Genomic DNA, 24,086 nt, shown 5'->3' on the forward strand with positions numbered 1-24,086 from the left:
CAAATACCAGCAAATGCAGGAACCCATCCCATTCCACACTGCAGATTCTTGAGGAGATGAGTGCACACATGAGGAATGTGTTCAGGTGAAATATGCCTGAATTTATGTCAGAATTGTGCAAACACGCCAGGACAGCCGTTTGGCATGTTCTTGCGCACGGCAACGTGCCGTATGGAGGAAACCCCCAGAGCACCTTGCCAACCACTCAAAAACCAGATTAATTCTTTCAAAGTGTTTCCCTGAATGACCCATTTGGGGAACTTGGTTTTAGATCTTTATATTTATTTCTAATACAAATTAAGTAGGTAATATCACGTCATAAAAGAAGAGAACAACCTCAGCTAACTGCCACCTGCTTGTATGAAAGTAAAGCTTTGTCTTTGGTGATTAAAACCTTCATATTATCAGCAGCGGTATCTCTCTAGTCTTGATGGTCCTAGTGCTAACATTGTTTCCAGCATGATAACAAGGTGGGCACAGACCTCTCATAAGTTCCCCATCATAAAAAAATAAATCTATTATTTGGATTATTTGTTCCCTGGTGGAAAAAAAAACCCTTCTGCTTCTGCTTAGACAATCAAAACAGTCTGGCTGATTTTTAAACAGTAAAAACATAAAAGGAAGCCAGAATTTGGAGTGCATGGTTCAGCCTGCAGAGACGGAGTGCCTGAAACGCCCAGCTGAGACCCTGAGAAAATCTGCTTCACACCTTTGAGCTGACAAACCCGGCCACTGAGCTTAAAAGTGAAAGAATGAGCGCTCACGCTTGTTTCTGTGGGTGAGAAATTCTTACCGTCAGGAGCTGAGGCGGTTTTGCACCACTGCACACCCTGCAGAATAAACACACCTGTGCAAAACAAGTGTGAAACAGTAACAAATCAGAGCTTCCCACTTCCACTGGTGGGAGTGTTTTGCATTCGCTTTCCACTGCTACCATTCACAGCAGATGGGAAAGCACTGAAGTCAGGCTTAATTCTCCTTTTGGGATCAGTAACTCACCTCCAAACTTGTCTAAAGATCAGCTAGTCTGTTCCCAACAGAGACCTGTTATTTGTGTGTTGTGGATGGCTGTGTGAATAAGTGTTTCTGCACCCTGAATACATGTTTGAAACCATGTAAGAAAGCTACAGTGAAACATATGAAATAACAGTTACTTGTGCTGATATTCATAAAGCATTTCCAGCCTGCAGGAGCACACGGCTGTACTGCAGGAATCCATAAGCCCTATCACAACAAACTGCTATTTTCATTTCTGACAAGGCATGTAGAGTTTGTGCAGTTAAAGATTATTGCATGTTCTTTCTAAGCATGGGAAAGAGACTGGCGCAGGACCCAAGAAATTCACTTTATCTTTTCTGTGCAGAAAAGGGCACTTTGAGGAAAGGCATCAGCAAACCTTCCCTCCACGTTCTTGTTCTACAGCTTGGGGTTTGCAAAATGCAAGATATTTGCTGTAATTATTTGAAGGAGTTGTCTTTCCTTCTAAAGAAAATCGCAAAATATATTTCTATATATATTCTAGAGAGACAGAGCATCCAGTAGTGGAAACAAAGAGAGGTCTCTTTCCTTGGAGATATGTGTGTATATTACAGTAAATGGAAACAGTAAGAATAGGGAATCTTGTGAAAGCTGAACAATGTGGCCAAGGGCTTTTAGTTTTCTACTTTGCTTAGACTGCAAATCGCATTTCCAAATGCCTGTTTCCTTTCAGCTGCCAAGATCTCCTTTGCCCATTTGAGATACCCAGAAGATCAAAAAGTGGAGATCTCAAAAAAAGAAAAACAACAAAAAAACACAAAAAAAACCACAATAACTTAAAAAGTTTTGAGACTTGTTAGGACCATTGTTTTTCTTTGCACCCTGTTACATGGTACCGCCTGAACCACCATAGCAAGAGTCAGTAGTTGATAGGGATGCTCACTGAAGCAGCAGATGCCCAAGCCAGTCACTGCCAGATCTGGATGCAAACTACCAAAGTCTGCAGAAGACCAAAGCCACCTTGTCGTTACCTACAAACAGCATCCCCACTGACATTTCACTGCTCACAGCCCTCGAGCTCCAAAATTCCACCGCCCTTAGAAGAACTTGGAATAAGAGAGCTCTGAGTCCAGAGAACGATGGGTCCATCTTGTAATGGAAAGGATATTTCTCTAATTGAGACAATTTCCCAGCTCTGACGTAACCGGGAGAATTATTTCTCAACGCATCAGCTTTACTGTCATGCCACAGCCTCATGTTCACTGCAAAGGCTCAAACTTGTCTTGCTTGTGCCATAAGATGACAGTTATTTGCAGCTGCATTTACACAGCTGCCACTCCCAGGGTATTCCAGACATTCCCAGTTTGAGGGTGTTCCTGCATCCTCCACTGGGGATGCAGCTGATGGATGGAGGAACATGGGGGTTTGTACTCGGTCCCTCACTGTCACAGATTAGTTATTTCCATGCCATCCACCTAAATTCCAAATTATTGCCTTGGCCTTTCATCTCTATTTGTTGTGGCTAAAGGCAGACAGAGGTGATGGGAAATGATGAAGAGGTGCAAAGTTTGGGGCACTTTGCATGTTTACCTGAGCAGCAGAATCTTCTAGAGTTTGCAAAACAGGTCCGGAAATCACTCAATTACAAAACTTCTATTGCTTTCTACTTCCAGTCAGGCTAAAAATAAAATAAAACCTTGTGCCAGGATCACTTCTGCTGCAACCACACTCCTCTCTGCAGCGTTACATGGGGTGAGCACGGGCCTTTACCGTGTTGTTTTTCAGCAGCACAACTTCCAGTAACAGCCAGAACACTGGAAACCAGTGGTGAGCCAGCTGGACCCAGCACTGCTCCCCTGTGCTCCTCTCCACATCCCCAAAACTCAACACATCTTCTCCTGTTCAGCACCATCACCAAGTTCTTTACAAAGCAGCAATCAGCAACATGTGTTTGAAAGACCTGAGGAAAGACCCGGCTCAATCCAACTCCTATAAGGTCCCAGTTTTGTGTTCAGGCTGGGGCTGGATGCAGCTTAAGCAGGTTTGAAGCTGTCCTGCTTTGCAAGTCTCCATCCCACAGCCTTGCCCTTCCTTGTACTCTACGAAATTGGCGTATTATTTTGGTTTTGTTTGCTCAGAGATGATTCATTTCTCCTGGAATTCCCATGCAGCGTGTGCTGCAATGGGGAAGAAACTCTGTTGTTTCACCAAGGGCAAAACACAGTGTTGGTCAATCAACCTGCTGGACAAAGTGCACGTTTCTGTCCCCAGCAGGTCACAACAGGGTGGTGAGAGCCTGGCTCAGGTTGGCCAGAGAGGTGGTGGATGAACCATCCCTGGAGACATCCCAGGCCAGGCTGGACGGGGCTCTGAGCAACCTGAGCTGGTGAAGATGTCCCTGCTCATGGCAGGGGTGGCACTGGATGGGCTTTGAAGGTCTCTAAGTTTAGACCAAACAAGAGAGATGCACCTAAACAGGGTTGGACTTTCAGTCTCTAAGGAGCATTTTGCTGAGAGGTGATTGCTCTGCACAGTGTGACAGGAGAGAAAGAAATGAGTCAATTAAGTGACAAGCAAATTCCTAACAAATAAATGGGAATAAGTCTGTGTGGACTACGTTGTCAGCACACTAGAATAAGATAAGGCTCAGCTCCTGCTGCAGAGATTTCATGAGAATTGATAATTTTAAACCCTTGCAATGTCTAGCAGCAGTAATTATATATCACACCTCAGATGAACAGAAAACATTCTCCAATATTGTACGGTAGCTCTGACAGGGTGAATATGGAACTGCGTGTTCCCCTGGGACACGACGTGGAGATCGCCAATGGAGAAAATATCAGATAAGGTCAGGATGACATGCTAATGCTGAAATTTCTCCAACTTTTACTTATTTTTCTAACAAGTTCTGAACAAGGGAGAGGGGGAAAAAAAATCAATAATTTGAAACAATGGGCTGGAAAGCTTCCAAAACCAAAGCAGCTCAAGTCAGGCTCCTGCCTGTGCATTACTGAGAGCTGCCAGGTTGATTTTGCAGCCTTTTGGCTGAGGTCTCAGTGCATCCCTCCTTGCAAGTGCTGCTTTTGGTGCCAGTGCCACTGCTGCTTTGAGACTTGTTGACACTAAGAGCAGAGAGTTTGTGCCTGGCCCAGAATTTCTTTCATTTGGTCTCGTACCCACTTCTCGGCAGACACCTCGGTGCACATAAAGCCACCAAGGCTTTATAGGTGGTACCAGGGGTATCAGTGCGAGGACACTTAATTTATGCATCAAAAATTATAGCGCTAGGGCCTCCGGAGAGTACCATATTTGGACAATTTCCGAGCCTGACGCTTCTTACCCATTTACCGCAAATGACTTCACCAGCCACCCATTAAATCATTTCAGAAAGCGCATGGAAATATTAAGCAACAAAAAAATCCCGTCTCATCTTTCCATTCAGTCAGATATACATATATAAACATTTTTTTGGCTAAAGGAAAAACAAACAACGAGTTAAAATGTCATTTGTACCTTTGCGGTCCCGGTAAAAGTCCCTTGGCCCTTCTTCGGCTCTCTCGGTTGCAATTTCACAGACAACAGGCACAGGGATCGAAGCTTCACCAGGAAATAAAATATTAGATAGAAGGGAAATTCAACAAACAATGCATAATTGTTGCTCTGAGGTTAGGTTCATCACTGAGCCTTGGGACTGCTTCCCAGCACATCGCACCATGGTGACCTTCAAGATAACCGCACGAGAAAGGGCTTTTCCGCGCTCTGAATCCTGAAATGACTGACTCTGCTTACTCAAGCAGCGTCCTCCTGGGCAAATTACTCACTTTGTCGCTCGTTCTGGTTTCTTTGTTTTCTCACTCTCTCTGCAGTGTGACACTGGGAGGCACCTCCGGGTCAGGTCCTGCAGCATCTTCATCACCATCGCGCTGCTCACGGCTCAAAGGGCATGTTAGTCACTTGGGTACAGAAAGAATTAAGCCCAAGACTATGCAGGACAGTTTTGTGCATCCCAGTCTGTGTTTGCTCGAACGGGGGATTTCTGTAAAGATGCTATATATTCCCATCTGTCCTTAGCAACTCTTACCACTCACCCTTTTCCAGCAATCCACCTGATCAGAGAAATGCCCACAGGCCTTGCAGTAATAAATGCAAATATATTTGTCTTTCCCACATCTCTGTAAAGCATGAATCTCTCTGACAAGGGAAACGAAGATCAAGGTTTAGTGACCAAGCAGAGGGGTCCAAGAGCAGAAATGAGCTTTTTTACCAGTCATTTCATGCAGCCCATCGTGGGCATTGACCCCAAACCGCTTCACTGATCTCAGCTGGGACCCACGCAGGGAGGGTCCCCCACCGCAGCCTGAAGTGAGCTCCCAGCTGTTGGGAACATCTGGATTTTGACATCGATGTTGCTCTCACACCACATGAAATGTTCAGCAATGCAATCAAGCAATATCTTTGTGTAGCACTGTCTAAAAATGGGGCCTCTTCTGTTCCTGATGCGTTTGAGCTCTCTCTTGCCTTCTTTCTCATGCTGATTTCAAATTTTCAGACCCATTTAAAAATGCAGATTGAGGTGTTCTTCAAAGAGATCTTCCTGAATATTCCAGAGACTTCTTCAAGCTCCTTCGAACACAAATGGATGGTGATTCAGACTTTAACTAGAATTCGTGCAGATGCCCAGCATGTAGTGAATATTATGTTAACTATGACTGTGATTTAAATGCTGCTAATATATTTGAACACCTAGTAAACGATTTGCCCCAGAGCTTCAGGGCATGGACATGTCCTGCATGCCAGGGACAAAGAGGAAGGCTCCTGCCACCGAGGTCCCTCACCTTGGGACCCCCAATGCTGTCCCTTGCTCTGGCACACTCAATGCTCCGCTGGCCCCATCCCTAGAGCCTCCCTTCTCCTGACGCCTCCCTTCCACATGGCCGCCATTCAGCCTGGGGATGCTTCCAGCAAGCCCTTCATTCCGGGAAGATGAGTAATAGTTTCCAATCAATCAACTGTCGTGGCTTCATTAAATGATTCTTATCCTTTCAAAAATGGCAGGCCTGAACCTTCTCTCCGGGTTCTTGTTTTCCCTCCAGTCACTGGTCTGCCACGACCGAGCCTCCTCTTGGAAGGGTTTCAAAAAATGGTGAAAAGCATTTTTGAAGACGTAGCCAAAAAGGTGTGTTCCTGCAGGTGCAATGTTATGTACATACCCTTAATTAATCTATGCCATCCTTGAGCCAGCACTGCTTTGAGAGGCCTTCAGCCCTCAATTTTCCTCTCATGCAATTTTTAAGCTCTTAAAGGAATTGCCTGCATTCAGCACAAGAGAGATGTCTCATCTCCCAAAACAGCATCTCCAAGGCAACGCATCCCCCAAAGAGCTCTAGAGCCCCCTCTCCACGAGGGAGGGATGCTCAGCCCACATGGTGGGGAATTACCCATTTCCTAATAGGTATTTCAGCTCCATCCCTAGTCCACGTTATCACCACACTGGCACTAACATCACTCAAAACCTCTATCAGCTCTCACCAGGCAGCTTAAATCTACCCTGAACCTTGACTTTCTGCAAACGTCCCCCACAGCCAAGGCTGCAGGGAGGGACCCGCACTAAATCTGCCTGTTCAAACCCAGCAGCAGCCACAGAAACCTTGTGTTCTCCTCCCTCTTTTACAGCAATGCAAGTAGAAAGAGCTGCTCTGGGTGATCTAGCCAGTTCACCTCATCAGCCACAAGAATTTTCCTGATTTTGCAGAGGTTTGGAACCACCCCAAGAAAGCTGATACACTTTTTTGTTTGGCTCAGATTCTCTAATCAAACCACCTGCTTTATACATGAGCCAGATGTGTCTGAGTGTTTGCACATGAGATACGTGAAAGGTTGATACACAAAAAATTACTAATCTCATCTGCAAGATATAAATCACGTGTATGCTTTGTTACTTAACAATGGCAACTCTATTTATGGCAGATCAGTTATGCTAATAATACTCATAAATAACTTCCCTGTTTATTATAATCAGATACCGGTATGAATGTGACTTGTCTGACATGCTGATGTGCAAGTCTGTTCATCCAGCATGAGTGAACTTGGGTAGAGCTCTTAAACCTGTTTTTTCACCTCCAGCTAGTACAAATCAGGGCTAAATTCCTAATAACTCCACCCAAGGAAATGGAACATTTTTTCCATGTGTTTGCCTTTACCGCTCTGCATCTGTTGTAAGTTTTGAGAGATGTTATGAATGCCTTTCTTTTCCCGTCCATTTTGGTCTTTTATCCATCTCCAGATATCACCATATCTTGTGGGACCCACATTAACACCCAGGCACCGCTTGTTTGCCCCCTGTTTGAAAAGCACGGTTGATCTAAAATACTACAGCTCACTGAGGACCGGGACTGAACTCCTGCTGCTTTCAGCACTGATTTCCTCCATGACTATAAACCGGTTGGTCTTGGTACATCTCACTTTACACAGAGCTGTGAGAGGGGGATGATGCATCTTTCTCACTTTGATGATTCACATATGATGAATCCTCTTGGGGCAGGGACCCAGAAGACTGGGATAATGTGGCAGTGCCTCCAGGCAACAAGCTTTCCTGTGCTTGGAGTACATACCAGCAGCCGCACAGAACAAAACCAAGAAGCTGCACATCCTCCTTTTGGCTTTTAAGGGTGTCTGTTTGGAAGTGCTGGTCTCTCTCCTCATCCTTGCCCTTACTCATGAAATAAATATCACCAGGCAGCCCTTGTGCTAAAGTCAGCAGCTCACCCCCCCGGATGGAGGCTCATCTCTTCTCTTACCCTTGCAGATACACACCTGGCCACTGTGCTAAGAGTGTTTCTCAGCAGCATTCATAAGGTGACATGCACAGGTTTGGTAGGACCCGCTGGCACCCAATACAGTGACATTTCATGTGACACCTTTGCACAGAGCTAACACACCATTCTCCCACTGCGCCCGCAGTACTTGTCTGTGCCCTGCAGCCCCAACACCTCCCAAACAGGCTCATTTTTGCATACCCAGCTCCTGTGGACAAGACCTATGAAGACAAGGTTGTTTTGTCTTTTTATTCTTTTTTCCTTCAGCTTCCTGATGGTGCAGCTTTATCAGCACCACCTTACAGCAGTCCTGACCCATACAATACACCCGAACACGAGTGTGTCAGCAACGCTCAGTGCACTAACGATAACGCTAATAATAAATACCTCACCGGTTAAACACACAGGGATGTATTTATCACCCATTTCCTTCAGATAAGGACCTGGCATGTGCTGGAATTCCCGTGTACATCACCCACCACCGCACGTGGGACTCACTGTTTGAGGAGTGACCTCACGTGGGAACTTCTACTCTTCTAAAAAAGCATCTGTATGACTTGCCATGAGCAACCCTGAGCATCATGCCCAGTGGAGCGTCACCAGCTCCTGCAGGCACATTTCTTTTCCAATCATCCCTCAGGGCTATGGCCTGAGGAAAAAAACATTAAAAAGGATAGTTTTGTTCTCGATGTGCTGAAAGATGGGCACCTCACTTCTTACATGAGCAGATCTGGAACAGACCTCTGCTCCCACAGCACTTTTGCCTTTAGCCCTGTCCCTTGGCTATGAGTTAACTTGGAATTTCCACTAAAACCCAAGAGCTATACGAAATCCAGATTACTTTTCAACTTAATAAATAAACCTCATTTCCCAGATTGCTGTTTTGATTAGCCAAGTGGAAGCTGCTGTTTGAGCACTGAGGTGCTTATCTGAAAATGTAAAGCTCTTGAGTAAGCAATGCCAGAGTGGTGACCTCAGAGCGGGTAGCCCGGGCTATTTTTAAATCTGCTTTATCTAATGCAGCTAAATTTTCATACCAGCCCGGGAACTTGGTGCTGAATCCAGGATATAAATAGAAATGAGTCTATCTGCCTACAGCCCTTGCCTTTGGCAGCTGGACAAGCAGCCGGTTGGGAGGAAGGACACAAATGTCACGTCACGGCCAACATGACCATCCACTCTGTCACTTGGCTTTGCTCACCGTAAGCAAACCAGCTACACAAGGTCACCTCGTCATAAGGAAGAAATGTCTCACCAAGACCAAAAAGAGGCTTAGAAACTAATATTCCCCATAGTTTGGCACCCTGATTGGGAAGAAAAAGCCCAGCTGACATGAAACTCTGCTCCATTTCTGACCAAGCTTCTCTGGTTTCCCAGTATCCCAGTGAGAGGGACTGGGCACCGCTGGGTGCTAAAACCCCCTGCCTTCCCTGGGCCAGTGATACACAGAGAAAAGAATGGTGGGAGAAAATATAACCAAAAAGCTAAAGCCAAGAATAGGGAAGAAAATATTATATGAGTGTGGGACCAACAGCTACAAGAGAACCATCAAATTTCATCAGCTTCCCAAAAGGCCTGGCTGTTTCAGCGTGGCGGCTGCTCAGAGGATTCGTTTCCCTTTTCCAAAACTAAACAAGGATGCTGCCAGATGGCAAAGCAAGAAAAAATCTCCACGGGGATGACTCCATCCAGAGGCATCCTCCAAAAAATGCTGGTTTTGGAGCACATCATGGGAAACCACCATGTCACACATGCTCTGGGCATGTCTGCTCCAGCCCTCACCTGAGCATCCCCAGAGCTCCTGCTCTGCCCCAGGAAGGTGCTTTCAGGTGGGTTTGTATCAACAGCAGCTGGGTGCTCAAGTGTCAACTCCTGCTATGTCAAGACTTCATCCGAGGCTGAGAGCAGCTCTGCTCCCCGCAGAAGGCACACAGCATCCATTGCTGCTTTTGCTCCTTCTGGAACAAGCTATTTGCACTTCCCAAGGACCAGCTGCTTCTCCCTGTTCCTCATGTGAACCAGCATCTCCCAGCCCAGCCAAAATTAGCTTTTGGCAAGGGGCTGCACAGAGAAGTAGCAGAAAGAGAGGGTCACTGCCTTAAAGGCTTTGCAGGTGGGATTTGGTGGGGGAGGCAGCAAGCATGGTCTCAATTTCAGAAACAGCAAATGGAGAAGTAGAAATTGTAGCTGTATCCCTGCAATCACCAAGAATATCAAAGCCCCTAGCTCCCACACAGTCCCAAAACATCGGGAGGGTTTTCAGAGCGGCTGGCTCCCCATCACAGAGAAACCCTGTGATAAAGCCTGTGATAAAGCTGGGATGGAGCCCAAACCCCTGCAGCACCAGGACTCTGTGCTCCCCAACACCAGCAGCTGCAAAAGGAACCCACACCAATTCAATGAGCTTTCTCTGCCTTTCAAGCACCTTGCAGTAGCTTCTTGCCACACTAATTTGTAATAAAGATTTTCAGTACTATATAGGAGTTAATGCAACCCTGTCTCTAATGCCAATAGACATAATACAACAGAGCTGTTGGAATGGATTAGGTGCAAAGCCTTTTACCCACAGAAATATGGAAAAATGCAAATTTATAAAAACTCTCTTTCTAGCAGCCTATCATAGGAAATGAATTCTAAAGCATCCTCCAGGAAACGACAATGCCGGCAAAATTCATCAGAACAACATTTAATCTCCTTGGTACTTTGTCACTTTTTATCTTGTTTCTCCATAACAATGTAAGGTGGCCAAGGGAAAATATGAGCCAGCTGGGGTTATTTCTATGAACAACTATAGTAACAGGCTTGAACACCCTGTGAAAGCAGATGAGACTGTAATTCTTAACAGGTATATATATTTAATAATCCAAAGTCTGGAAGGAGATGATTAATTGCCTTTGTAGGAAGTTATTTATTAAGATTTATACCAAGGAGGAAATAACACTTTCCTGGAGCAAACGCATCTTGACTAGTCTGTTGAAAAAGGCTCGGTGAAGGGTCCGTGGTGGGGTCTGTGCCGCAGGGCCGTGCAAGGCCACATGCGCTGGGTGAGCTGCTCCTTGCACAACCACCCAGACAAGAGCTGTGACATCCTATGGTTTTTCATCCCATCAGCTTCCTGCAGCCTCTCTCACCGGGGGTGCTTTACCCAAGCAAAATAAAGCTCAGTCCCTGCCCCCTAAAAAAATGCCTTAGCTAATCAGATGTGAAGGAAATGGAGAAATGAAGCCACTTGCATAAGAGCTCAGTGAGAACAGAGCCAGAAGCGGAGCTGGCATCTCCTGCCCTGCCCGGGCACCCAACTGCTGTGCCTGTTTAGGAAACCTCCCACATGGTTTGTCACATCCTCCGTGTCTGGCTTGTCTCATGGTGAAGGGGAAGAGCGAGGATTAAAAAGGAGGTTGGCTGAGCTGAGCGGGGCTGACAAGACGGCCCCAGGTACCTGCAGAGCATCCGTCCTGCACCGACACGCACATGGCCAGAGCATGCCAGCTGGCACGGGCCCCTTGGTATTTCCTTACCCCAGGAAACATCACCTGTCCCTTATAGGGGTGACTCCTGAAGGTCTTCTGTCCCTGAAATCCCATTTTTACCACCCCTTTTGCAAGTCCCATCATCACCTTCACGGGCAACAAGGCACTCTTGGTATTTGCAAAGAGGTGAGTGGTTAAATCACCATCCCTGGAGGGGTTTAAATGACACGGAGATGAGATTCTCAGGGACATGGGTTAGTGCCACTGTTGGGTTAATGCTCGGACTCTATCTTGAGGATCTTTTCCAACCAAAATGATTCTACAATTCTATGACCGCACACAGCAGGGAGCAGCCAAGCATCAGGTCTCATTTCCAAGGCCACACTTGGGACCCTTGTTGCTAATCCAGAATCTACCTGAAATCCCAGCAAAGCCCCTGAGTTGTGAGGTTTTTAGTAAGTTCTCAGCACTTCTCAATTCAGATCAGGCAGAACGTCTGCCAAGCAGCAGCTTCCCCGCACTCAGCATTTTGGTTTCAGGCATGGTGGGATCCTCAGTGATGGGGATGATGGGGCTGAGGGGGCTCCTGTGCCCCAGGTCCCCTCCATGGTGCCACAGTTGAACACGGACCTGGGTGAGAGCAGCTGCTGCCCCCCAGCTTTGCTGATGGACCCACCTCCTGCTGCCACATCCCTGTGCAAAAAGGGATGCTGATTTACCCAACCTAATTTATTCCAGAAAGTAGTTTAATTGACTTAACCTCCCTGCGCTAAGGCTAATGAGTCACTCGAAAGCAGCTTGTCTTAGAGGGGTTACTCAGGCCTTTGTTTGGGATTTTCAAAGCCTCCCAACCCACAACATGAGTGACACTGGAAGCCTGTTACAAGGTTCTGAAAGTCACACTGCCATTCCCTGCTGGGATTTTAGTATTGCAGAAGCTTTGGCTGGCTGGGCTCTTTGCAAAGACATCAATTTCACCCTCTAATAGGCACCGAAAACTTGATTTCAGCCCCACTTACAGCACTGTAAATCCAGGCTAACCATATTAAAGTCAACAGAGCTGATGCCAGAGACTTTAAAACAACTATGAGTAAAAGTCACACCAGGTCTATGCAGTCAATAGCCTGGCCTGCAGCCACCTTGGGCTCATCTGTAGAGCAGCCCAGAGAAATTCTTCTATAAATGTTCCATTAATGTTAACAGCTAAATCCCTGGCCTTCTCTAAAAACCTCACCCCATCTAAGTTAGTAACAACCGTTCTTATTTAATTTGCTCCCAAACCTGACAGACCGCACCATCAGTGGTTGCCAGCTGTTGTAGTTCCCTTAAAGTCAATCACATTTACTACTGTCAATAGCAGGGACATAGTTAGTGTCCTGGCTAAGGACCAAGTTTTTGCACCATTCCCTTCCAAGATACTGAACAAAACCTGATCAGAAAATACCAAAGACCTCAGTGCTACAACTTCTCCCTCAATTTTTCATCTAAACTTCACCTAGTGGAAAATTCCGCAGGAGTGTGAATTTTGGCAAGTCATTTTCTCCTTCAACAGGTTGCTTTTGAGGCTTACTAGTATTCTCCCACCACAAGAAAGATTTGTAAGTAAAACACACCCTGAAGCTGATGCATCAGTTCCTGTGTTATGCCCAGCACACCAGGTATTCTGGACAATATTCACCCAATGATGTGACTTATTAATAGGAAAATAATGGCCTTTATTTTCCTGAGCTATAAGAAAAGCAGCAACTGAGTCAACAGCCAAGCACAGCCCTGGTCCATCCTGCACTTCATCAATCCTTTGGCACCAATTTCACCCTCCCTGGTCCCTGACTAACCATGTCCCAAACCCAGTACTCAATGCAACTCACTCAGGTGAGAGGAGGAATTAAATACCATTTCATGTAAATAATAACTGGCTATTTAAACATGGCAGCCTGACCCAGAGGGGATTTCTTGACTTGGCAAGGATGCCCCAGCGTTTCCTATTTGCAGCCCAGAAGATGCTCGACTCCTGTCTCACCTGCCCTGTGCCCTGACCCCCAAACCACATTGCCCTGGGTGTAAATAAATCAGAATAGAAGCTTCAAATGCTTGAAGGAAGAGTGCAGCCATTCATTACTGCTATCACTGATGGCTCCTGGTGCAGTTTTCTCATTCTTTCAGCAGCCCGCCTGTTATAAAGTAACAATGTGGGAAAGCAAGACGTGCGGTTCCAGCCACCTAGGTGATAAAGGAAGATCAATACTAACATGACCATCTGGATGGTCAAAGAAATAATACTGACATAATCAGATCATCATAAAATATGAAGGGTCTTGGAGAGATTGTGTTGAAGTACGTTTCTCGTAATTGTAAAGAGTTATAGCCCAGACTTGTGAGAATGGTACCTCGGGTCGGATAACCGCCCCCAAGTGCATGGGCGGTGTGAACGTCCTTGGGCCTGGTCTGTGAATGAGTGGAAAAACAAGCGAGACGAACATCACATGAGCTTAGTGTGTTTTTAATAACAATTAGTGGAAAAAACGTCTCATGTAAACATCTTAGTCCAGGCCTGTACCTGTAAATCCTATAAATTGGCAATGGTGAGTAAAGAAAGCGGCTTAGGTCAAGCTCTCTGCTTGGCCAGGCTCTGTGCTTTTTTCCAGAACAAGATCTCTGTCTCTTTGAACCTGTCTGCATCCCGGTATGTGTCGTTCCTAATCGCCGCACAGCCCCCCACCAAAATAAACTAATCCGTGGTCCAACCACGTAACAACATGCAGCATCATCAGGCAAGACACTTGCCCTTCCCTACTGCTGCTGTATCTCCTATTTGCTCCTGGAAGCTCTGCTGTGTGTTATGAGCCACGGTTTATCATTGGAAAATAATCTGGGATCACACCAAAAAAAAAAAAAAAGTCAGAATACTTGGTCACAAGCCAAAGGTCCTTTGCTCATTTGGCTGCCCTACAGCGTTGCAGTGTGATTTAATGCTACAGATGCAATTCCCTCCTAATAAAAAACTGCATCACATCAGACCCATTAGACACACAGCAGCAATATCCAAGGATTGTGGATAAATACTTTCTGCTGGAACACTTAAGGATTCTGATTGCACTTTTGGCTTTGGTGAAAATTAGTTCAGCTCTTGAACTTTTGGGTGAGGAGCTCTTGTTTTTGGTGCTAAATGAACCCAGATGTTGGCAGGGAGGGAGGGAAAGTATCTGCATCCCACCCAGTCAGGCAGTGCAGATGGACGGACAGACAGACAGCTCCCTTGCCCCCTCCATGTTCGGATCACGTGAACAGTCGGTTTTAGTTGGTGACGTGAACTGACTGCAAATCTGAAACCGGAAAGTAATCAAAGAGAAGCAGAAGAGTGGGCAGCTCGTAAAAGTAAAACAAAGGCACAACAGCAAACATTCCCCACGCAGAAAAATAGGAAGTGTTTTGAAGAACCAGCACAGCTGCAACAAGAAGTCTTTCTGAAAATCAGAATGAGTGATACAACACCTAGAAATAAGGATATATGGGTAAATACGGTGTGGCACAAATATTTAGTGATTAAACTCAAATGCTGAGATGCAAACTGAGACGTGGAAAGGAAGGGTTAAGAACCAAAGAAAGGTTTTCTGCATTCATCAGAATTAAGAGAAAAAGAAAAGAAAGCACTGAGAGCCACAGGGAAAGCTACAGTAATCAGTGCAAAAACAAGCTCAGTTCCACCCAGCTGCCCAGCAATACAGCACTAAATAAAGGCCGTATATGTTAAAAAAATACATTAAATATTCAGGAGTATTGAATACTCTGGTATTCAGCAGTTAAAAGACTCTGAGGTGCTAACAGCCATCCCAAAAACTCCTTGAGACACAGTGACATGGGGGCCAGAGGAAGGGGACAGCTGAGCCGGCTGCCCGGAAAGGCAGCAAAAAGAGGAGAGGGGATGGTCAGGAAGGTACAACATCAAAAGCCTGAAGAGTCTCTACATGAGCCATCGGAGGACACTGCAATGGCAAGAGACAAACAAATACCATTTGTCAGGAGCAAACTGGGCCACATAACAGCTTTTCTGAGAGGTGGATATACCCAGGATATATCCAGAACTCAGATTCATTAAGGTTTGCATAGATGAAGTTTTCTGCTGCATCTCCAATAACCATGTAGTTTGGTTTTGAGCACCGTGTTACAGGGATGCCTTTGCGGATTTTTAAGGCTGCCCTACATGGCAGCAGCTGCTGGAGAAGATGCACAGGAGACCCTGCAGCTCTGGCTTGCACGTTCACTCATTTACACGCACCCCAAGAAGATGCAGGAGACAACAATCTTTACCCTGTGCTTTGGGGGCAAATTCTTTCCAAAATACTTTTCCTTCAGAGGCTGCCAGCAATTCCTAGAAGCGCCCAGCCAAGAATGACAACCGCAGGAAGGCCAGGCCAGGTGACGGCTCCCATGCCATTAAAACGATTAGCAAACATCAGGAGACGAAACACACCCTGAGGGATCTCCTGCGTTGGCTCTGCTGCTGGTGTTTGCTCAGAGCACCTGGGGATGAGCCAACCCGGGGCTTCTTTCTGAGTTGCATCAATGTCTCTCCTCCATCTCAGCAAGGACGTCACCTTGCCAAGGGCTGGGAAAGGCACAGGTAAACAATTTTGGGGGAATTTTGCTGTGAAAGGCTTGCAGTCACCTTCATCTCTCCTCAGACTTGCAAATACCAGGACAAATTATTCAGAAATATTCTTTTTGTAATGATTGCATCCAGGCTGGAGAGGAAGAGCTGGGCTGGGCCAGTGGCACAGGGCCACCAGCAGGAATGAGCTCCATGCCACAGCAAAGAGGTCACCAAGGTGACAAGAGCCAGTCCCACCTGAGGAATGTTTGATTCAACAGGAATTTCCCACCATCGATACCAGGAACAAATCATTTGGAAAAACATGATGCCAACTTTGGCTCAAAAAAAGGTCTTTCCCTTTCTTGTTATCCATAGTCATCAATAACTGTCATTGAGAGAGTCTCAACAGCTCCTGCACACCAAGATCCTTGTAACCCCTCTGGAGAAAGCCTTGTTTGGACTTGCTGATGCCTTGACTCCTGATGCCAGTGAGGTTTTCTGACACAGCACATTACTCTGACACCGGTTGGTTTTCAGCACTTGAGCAAACAGTAGCAGCACCATGTTTACAGCAGCTCATTTTGCCTCCTCACTGCCCCGCAGCATGTCAAGCTGCTCTGGAGCAGCGGTCATGATGCCCAGCTGGTTTGCAGTGACCCAGCACCCTGGGTGTTAAATGTCACCCATTCTTTCTTCTGAACTGGACCAGACACCTAAACCCACCTCACCCAGCTTATTTCCTCCTAAGGAACCAGGTGTGGCAATGCTGACGGTAAATCTCCCAAACAAATTGGGAAAATAGTGAGCATGTAACTGCGGCCACATCACTCCTTATCACTGCTCTAGTTCATTCACACTAAAGGTATCTTCATCTCTAGCCACAGAACCCACAGGTCATGGATGTGCTCTGAAATGGGGTCACAGTGATGCTGGAGATGAGGTCCCTCAACTTCACAAGCTAATGTTCTGTACCCATGGACAATATCAGAGGTTTTAATGGATGATAGGTTGCCTGCAGCCCATGGATTCATTTGACAACTGATTTTTGAGAGATGCTTGTACTCCTTGAGAAGGAATATCAAGAGGCTGAGGATTCTCATCTTCAGGAAAGCTCAGATCAGCACTCAGATAACTGCCCTGCTCTTCCCAAGATCCCAGAGCACTGGGTGCTGCGCTTTAGGAAAGCACAGCCTCGAGTAGACTCATATAAACTGCAAAGTGCTGAGCCACTTATGACCATAATTTGCTGCTTACAAGGGGGCTGAGCTGTTCTGAAAGCCCAGCCCAGATTATGGGTTTCAAATACCAGAAAATCTGTCCCTGAGCTCTTAATCCAGTTTGTGGGCTCATCATGAATGGAGCTGAGCCATTCTTGGAAGGAAAACTTGGCAAAAGCAGTCTTTCTCCACTGCATCAGCAGAAACCACACTCAAAACTCAGGCCAACAAATCTAGATTAGGAAGCTTTAAAACCTGTGGCATGCTCTCTCCATGACAGAGGAAACAGCGATATCAGGGCAGCAGCCGGAGCTGATTGCATGGGAACAGGACCAACACCAAAACTCACTCTTCAGGTTGTTTTCTAGGTTATACAGCTGGATGCTCCTCAGTTCCAGTCAATCTAAGCGTGCTCCTGCCAAAGAGGTGTCTCCTACAGCCCTACTAAAAACATCAGGTTGTGTGGCGATCCCATCAGTGCCTACAAACAGATTTTCCCTCTGCAGAACAAGGTACCAGGAGAGGAGCTCAATCCTCCTCTCCCAGCAGCACCACATCCACACAGTGCTATTGAGGTTATAGAGTTGTTCCCCCCCTATTTATACTTAGTGGGAAGAAAAACAGACCTGAATGGGGCTATTCTTTTTGAAAAGTCTCTTCTAACAATAGCTCTTTCAAAAGCTTATTTACTACCCATCTGTGACTCCAATGTCAAGTTTGTTCAGCTGTTGATCTAACAGACTTCTCCTTCACAGCTAATCCTTGCTGTTCTCTGGCAGCCAGGATAAATTCTCTCTCGATTTCCCGCCTCAGTAAATCATACATTATCTGTGCATGAATTTGGTCAAGATTCTGGTTAATGATGCATGAGACAGAAGAGGACTCAGCTGATGTAGTCTTAGTTGTGCTGCTCAGCAAAACCGGTCAAAGTGGAAAAAGCAGCTAAAAGGGATTTTTGCCATTAAAAATCAACTTGTCTGCTGTAGTGCATGGGTAGGAACAGACACACTGATTAAAATCATGATGCATTTGTGGAGCGTCACACATCAGCAGGGAAACGTGAAACAGAAGAAGGGCCTGAGAAGCATTTGCTGCAAATAGAAACAATGAGCACCATAGGAGAGCACCTGTACAAATGCACGGGCACCTGGCTGACAGCAGAGATGTTCTCCACACCCAGGAGGCCTCGGGCAGATCCAGATGTGCAAAGGCAGAGCACCAGAACAACCTCTCCTCAAAGGCCCTTTGCCACCCGCCTTTTCTCTTTAGCTTAGCACCATCTAGAGGGATGCACCTGCAAACCTGAGGCATCAGCTCCACAGCGCACATTTGGCCAAGGATAACACCCTCCTGAAACCCATCAGAAACCAAACAACTGAAAGCAAAGCCTCAAAGGAGCAGTTGACTCCTCCAGCCACCTTCACTATTTGTTAAAGCACAAAGCTGTGGTGCAATCATTCCCTTTGCCCTGGTGAGCTCTTCTGTGAAACAGCTGAGTCCTCCAGAGAGGGTTGGAGGCTGGGGGTGCTTCTGCAGGTCTGGATGGGGATGCTCAGGGTTTAGAGCTTTGGTTTTTATGGTTGTTTGTGTTTTTTGTTGTTGTTTGGTTTTTTTGTTTGGTGGTTGATGTTGTTATGGTTGTGCTGGTTTTTCTTGTTTTTGTTTGGTTTTGGTTTTTTGTGGGTGGCTTATTATTTATTTATTTATTTAAAACAGCTACAGATCTTGCATGACATACTCCTGCAGGCTCCAATGACATCTGATGATGCGATGGGGAGTCCTCTGTGGATTAGAGCAGAGAACATTCTTCACATCCATTGAAGCCTTTGCCTTTCATTAACACCGCATGGCATGCACCAGCTGAAGTTTTCCGTGCTGCCTTTAACAGTTTTCAGCCCAGTGCAGAGCTTACCTAAGTCTCCCAACATGAAACACCAGAACAAGAGCAAGGGTGGTGGAGCGACATTAGCTCCTCTCTATCTCACACACTGATCTCGCTCTTTCTTCTGCAGCAGCGCAGACTGCTGACTCGCAGTGCCACGAGAAACAATACCCGCACTCCATCAACCATGTATCTGACCAACCTCATACAATCCCGAGGCAAGGATGTTGAAAGTCCAGCCTGCCTGAATCAGCAAGTGCTTGGCTCGGAAATAGGAAACACATTGCCCTGGTCAAAGGGCAAAGCAGAACCTTTCAGAGTTCACCTGACTTGGAGGAATATATACCAAGCACAAAAAACAGCACGGTTTTGCCAAGGATGTACAAAACCAGCACTTCTTTAGTAACCACCTGCAGCGACTCCTGAGGACAAAAATCAAGCAGTGCTCTGGGGAACCACCCTGGAGAAACAGGCCAGTGTTACTGCTTGTATCTCATCTGCGAGGGGTGTCATCCTTATCTTCCCCCAAGTACAATGGGACGTGGTATAAGAGCATTTGAAGGTTTGGCTGGGGAAGGGAAGGATATTGATGTCCCTACAGTAGGAAAGGAGAAGAAACGTCCCTTTCTTCCCCCCAGCTCCACACAAGCAGAGTGCATGCTGCAGCTCTCCTCTCCAGCTCAGCTTGGAGCTTGCAGCACAAAATTTACCCCCCCATCTCTCAAACCCAGCTCCTCCATCAGCACCAAGCACCATCGGCAGCTCCTCCAGCCAAGGCCAAACTGCCTTCCCGGCACAGCCAGTTCAAACCTCGGTGCTCGGGGTGATTCCTCCTTCCCAGGACCTGCCAGATCCCAGCAAGTGCAGCCCTGCCCAGGGGCCGTGCTGGGCCGAGCCTAAGTCCGTGCTGGGCCGAGCCTAAGTCCGTGTGTGACGCGTGTTACCCGAGCAACATCCCCATGGGAGGGATGGAATGAGGAAGCCGGGCTGTAGAGAAATCTAAAGCACAGCAGAGCTGCCTGCAGCAGGGAGAGACAGGCTGGCCAGGAAGGAGTTTTGCTGAGCCCAGGAGAACATGGTCTGAGTAATTATCAACGGTAAGGAAACCTCTCGTTTGAGGCAAGAGGGTTTTGTGGGATTTCTGCATGGTCAATCCTTTGCATATTTTCTGGCCTGGGCTTGCGGGGGGAGAAAGGCTGGAGCGGTTTGAAACACAGCCAGGACGCCAGAAATAGCAACTCCCTTTCTTAAATCCAGCCCCCTCTATTTCCTCCGCACCTTTTGGCCATAACTCACCAAGGGTCCCCAGCAGATCCTCCTCTGCCAGTGTAAGGAACGTTTAACAAAGGAATGTTGTTTTTACAAAACTGGGGACCTGGCGCCCAAGCCCAGCAGGGGGGAAGGACTGAGAGACATCGGACTATGAACCCTTCATGTAAAACAAAGTCTTTTTGAACTGAACTAATCCCAGAATGCAAACTGATTATTTAAAAAGTTGAGCTGGGGAAAGGGTAGCCAAAGAGCCAGAAATCCATATTTAAAATAAATCAATATGGGAAGGCGGTTGTTAGAATTAGATGAATGACACAGGTAAACTGAGGCAGGCGTTGGGTAGTCTGTAAACCCTGAAGTACCAACCAGTGGGGAGTAGGTGAGGGAATTTGCAGCCGGGATTTGGGGGGATATAAGCAGGGGCTTTTTGCCCTATTAGGTGTGCCCACCTTTAGGTAGGACACCCGGTCTTGCAAAACCGTTAATAAAACATGCTTTGCTAAGAGATCCTCCCTCGGCCTGTTATATTGGCAAGGTGATTGTTTCCTACACCAGGACCCCCAGCTCTGGACTCCCTGGGTGAGGGATTTTCGGGGTAGCCGGTGTTTTGCACCATTGCAGCGAGCAGACAGGTCTCCCCTTTCCCACCAGCCTGTCGCTATGTGGCCAGGAAGATGTGGACCCTGTGCAGGCGGGAGCACCAGGAGCCACCACCCTGCCCAGCACAGGCAGCAACCCCCAGCCACCCCCACAGTAAGTTTGCAGCTCACTGGGGACGGGGACAGTGCACATCTCAGCCCCAACGATGCTGGGAATGGAAGGGATGGGGACATCGCACACCTCAGCCCCAATGACACGAGACAGAAAGGATGGGGACATCACGCGTCTCAGCTCCAATGACAAAGGGATGGAAGGGACAGGGACATCGGACATCTCAGCCCCAATGACATGGGACGGAGGGGCCAGGGTTTGTTGGGACTCACAGGTTAGGGGGGCAGCTGCTGCTGCTGCCCAGTCTGCAGGGGAGATGCGCTGGGTCCCCATCCCTCCCTCTCTGTCATCCAGCCACCACAGTCTCCTCAGAGCTGTAACCATAACAGGTGGAAATTGCAAAAGTTTGTTTTCTTTCCTGCTTTATCTTCTCTCTCTGGGTTTTATCTTTAAATGTCAGGGCTGCGTCCCAGCTCCTGACAGAGAGGATGAGCAAATAGCAGCCTTTAAAAGGCAGGGCAGACTGGGAATAATCAGAGGAGTATGTGGATATAACCACCCCCTGAAGCACTATTTCCCCAGAGCTACATCTCCCTGGAGCAACATATGTTATTTCAGGCACTCTGCTAAACCCCAAAACGCATCACCACGCACCCCAGGCGGCAGTAAGATTTCTGTCCTTGCTGCCAGTCTGCCCCAGCCCCTTCCTGGCCCATTTAAAACACACAAGCCGCTATGACTTTGTAGATCACTCACGCAACGTGCCCGAGAGCAGCTGGTCCCGCTTCCGCAAAGCGTTTCCTGGCTCCTCAGCCCTGCCCCAGGGGCTGCTCCTGCACCTCCCAGCGCTGCCGCTCTGCTCTCAGAGCTCCCCGTCCAAACAAAATAATGTTTGAACAGCAGACACGAGCCGTGGAAACATCTGCCCCACTAATACCAGTTTCACTGGTTTAGCTGAGTCACTCGCGGTTGTTGTTGCTGTTGTGCAAACGTGCCCAGAGCTGCACTCAGGCACAAGCACACTGCCGGGTGGCTGCCACCGCGGTCAGGTTGTGCCCATGGTCTCCTACCTCTGCCAGGAGCTCAGGGCTGTCCCAGGAGAACCGCAGGATAGAGCTGAGTTATCCCCTTTCTGCTGCTCCCACGTGCTGTGTGCAAAGGAGGAAAAGGAACTGCAGGCTTAGGACAGCCCTATAAAACCACCTCTTAAAAACACAGCTGGTTTTTAATGGGGGGAGGAGGAGGGGAGAACGGTTGCCTCCCTTTGCTAGTGCTTTAATTAAGTGCTCATGAAGGAAAAGTCATCTGGCCTGCAACAGGAGCCAGGACTTTGCAGAGGCACCAGATGGGAAGAGCTGGGCAGGTCCTCAGGTGTATTAGTGATGGGAATCAAACTCCTCCTTTGAGCAAAGGAATTAAGCTCCTTCTCTGCAGTTAATTGCTGGGTGTTTATTGCAGTCGGGGGAGCTGCCCCAGCTGGCACTAGCAGAGGGTCTGCACCTCTCTCGTGGAGCATCCCCAGCTGTGGGCTCTGCAGCACCCCAGGGAAAGCTGGTCCAGGACAGCGTGTGAGGATCACACAGCTCAGCAGAGTACAGGTCCGGCTGGGAAATGTGGGCGATCTGGAGGCACTGGTGGCATCCAGGTCACAGCTTGGAAACTGTGGAGCTTTGTCCCCTCCTTGCAGCAAGGCAGGCTCTGCCACAAAGTTGTAAACCTGTCCTGACTCCCTTACTCTTACCTAATGGTGCTTACAGTTCCCATCAGGAGGTTTTCCGAGCACATTGACACTTCACACCCCAGTCTTGTCCGTTCAGCAGTAATCTTTCCCTTTGGCTAATCCTGAATCCCTCTCTTTTCTCCAATGCTTGTGCATTTGCAGATGTAAAGGCAGATGTAACAGCAGCCCCCCAAGCAAGAGCCTCGCTTCCCAGGAACAACCACCCCATCCCAGAGCAGCCCTGCAAGTCCTGAGGGTAGAAGCTCTCGTGGTCCTTGCCTGAGGCCCACAAGCTTTCTTCCCACCGCTTTCCCCAGGGAACCTCTTTGCTGTGAATCCTGCAGCCCAGAGATTGGAAAACATCAGCAAACGCCTTCTGTGTCTGCTCTCAACTCAGGAGCACAATGATAGAAAACGTCCTGATCGGTCTCTCCTTACCAGAATTTTCTAGCTGGCAGGAAAAAAAATTATTGCCAATGTGTATCAAATGCTGCTGGCACTTTTGGGGGAGAGGATGAGCCACTGCATCCTAGCAGCAAATTGGAATTTTATACCATGAAACTAAATTGTTTTCCCAATGATATTGCCATACATTCAGGTGAATTCCACAACTGTAAGATCAGCTCCTGAGCTGGAGTAAGGAGCCTTAGAGCCCAGGTCTGTGGAAATCCTGTGATGCTTTGTACAAGCTGCTGAAGCTGAGCTCACCCTGCAGCCAGCACCCAGCATGATGCACAGAGAGCTGCAGGGACCACGGTGGGCTCCCCCACTTCCCCTCCAGCAAACCTCACACTGTCACAGAGCAATGACCGCAGAATCGCAAACTCCGCATGTGCGGGGGGGAATCTGCCCGAACCCTTCCTGTGACAGCCTGATCAGAACCAGAAATAAAGACAGATAAAAAGAGGCTGATTGGGATTGCGGTGGGTTTTCTCCTGGAAGGGGTTTGCTATTGTTACGGTGTTTGAACGGACTGATACAGGGTATGTTGGCACAAGCAGGGTTTGCCTTGCTGCTCATGTAGGAAGAGACGGACCTTGACTCACCACTTCTTGGGGCAGAAACAACAGGAGAGAGGGCAGAGCCACCCTGGGCAGAGCTGGCACCAAGCCCCCGGCTCTCCAGGGCTCAGCCTCTTGCAGCCACCCTGAGTGATGGTTTGGCCTTTGGTCCAATATCGCATGATGGGGAGATGCTCAGTGGTAGGATGGGACATACACAACTGAGGGATGCACACAAACCAGGGACCTTGATTTTAAGACCTTGGTGGCTTCATGTGGGGCAGGTGTCCCATGCTGAGTTTGTTCAGGTGGGAGAGTCACAAGCCCTGCCCAGGAGGCTGGGGGGCTCTGCTGGAGATGGGGAGAAAGGGAGGGCGGGCTGGGAGGTGCATACCCGTGTATGCTCAGCCACAGCAAGGCTGGAAAACA

At 47.7% G+C, this 24,086-nt stretch overlaps 2 long non-coding RNA genes across 2 annotated transcripts in view; one reads left to right on the plus strand and one right to left on the minus strand.

The window, feature by feature from the left end:
• LOC110358733 (uncharacterized) overlaps positions 1-22,139 on the minus strand; it is a 139,447-nt gene extending 117,308 nt beyond the window's left edge. The window contains exons 1-2 of the long non-coding RNA XR_010467218.1: positions 22,007-22,139; positions 4,492-5,601 (exon numbers count right to left, since the gene is read on the minus strand). This is a non-coding gene — a long non-coding RNA (uncharacterized LOC110358733). The remainder of the gene's footprint in view (positions 1-4,491; positions 5,602-22,006) is intronic.
• On the plus strand, positions 19,854-23,563 carry LOC102098452 (uncharacterized). Its single transcript, XR_271880.4, has 3 exons — positions 19,854-20,050; positions 20,877-20,978; positions 22,819-23,563. It is a non-coding gene; the product is annotated as an uncharacterized LOC102098452 (long non-coding RNA).
• The last annotated feature ends 523 nt before the right edge of the window (positions 23,564-24,086 follow it).

This window comes from Columba livia, chromosome 19 (assembly GCF_036013475.1).
Source record: "Columba livia isolate bColLiv1 breed racing homer chromosome 19, bColLiv1.pat.W.v2, whole genome shotgun sequence".
NCBI lineage: Eukaryota > Metazoa > Chordata > Aves > Columbiformes > Columbidae > Columba > Columba livia.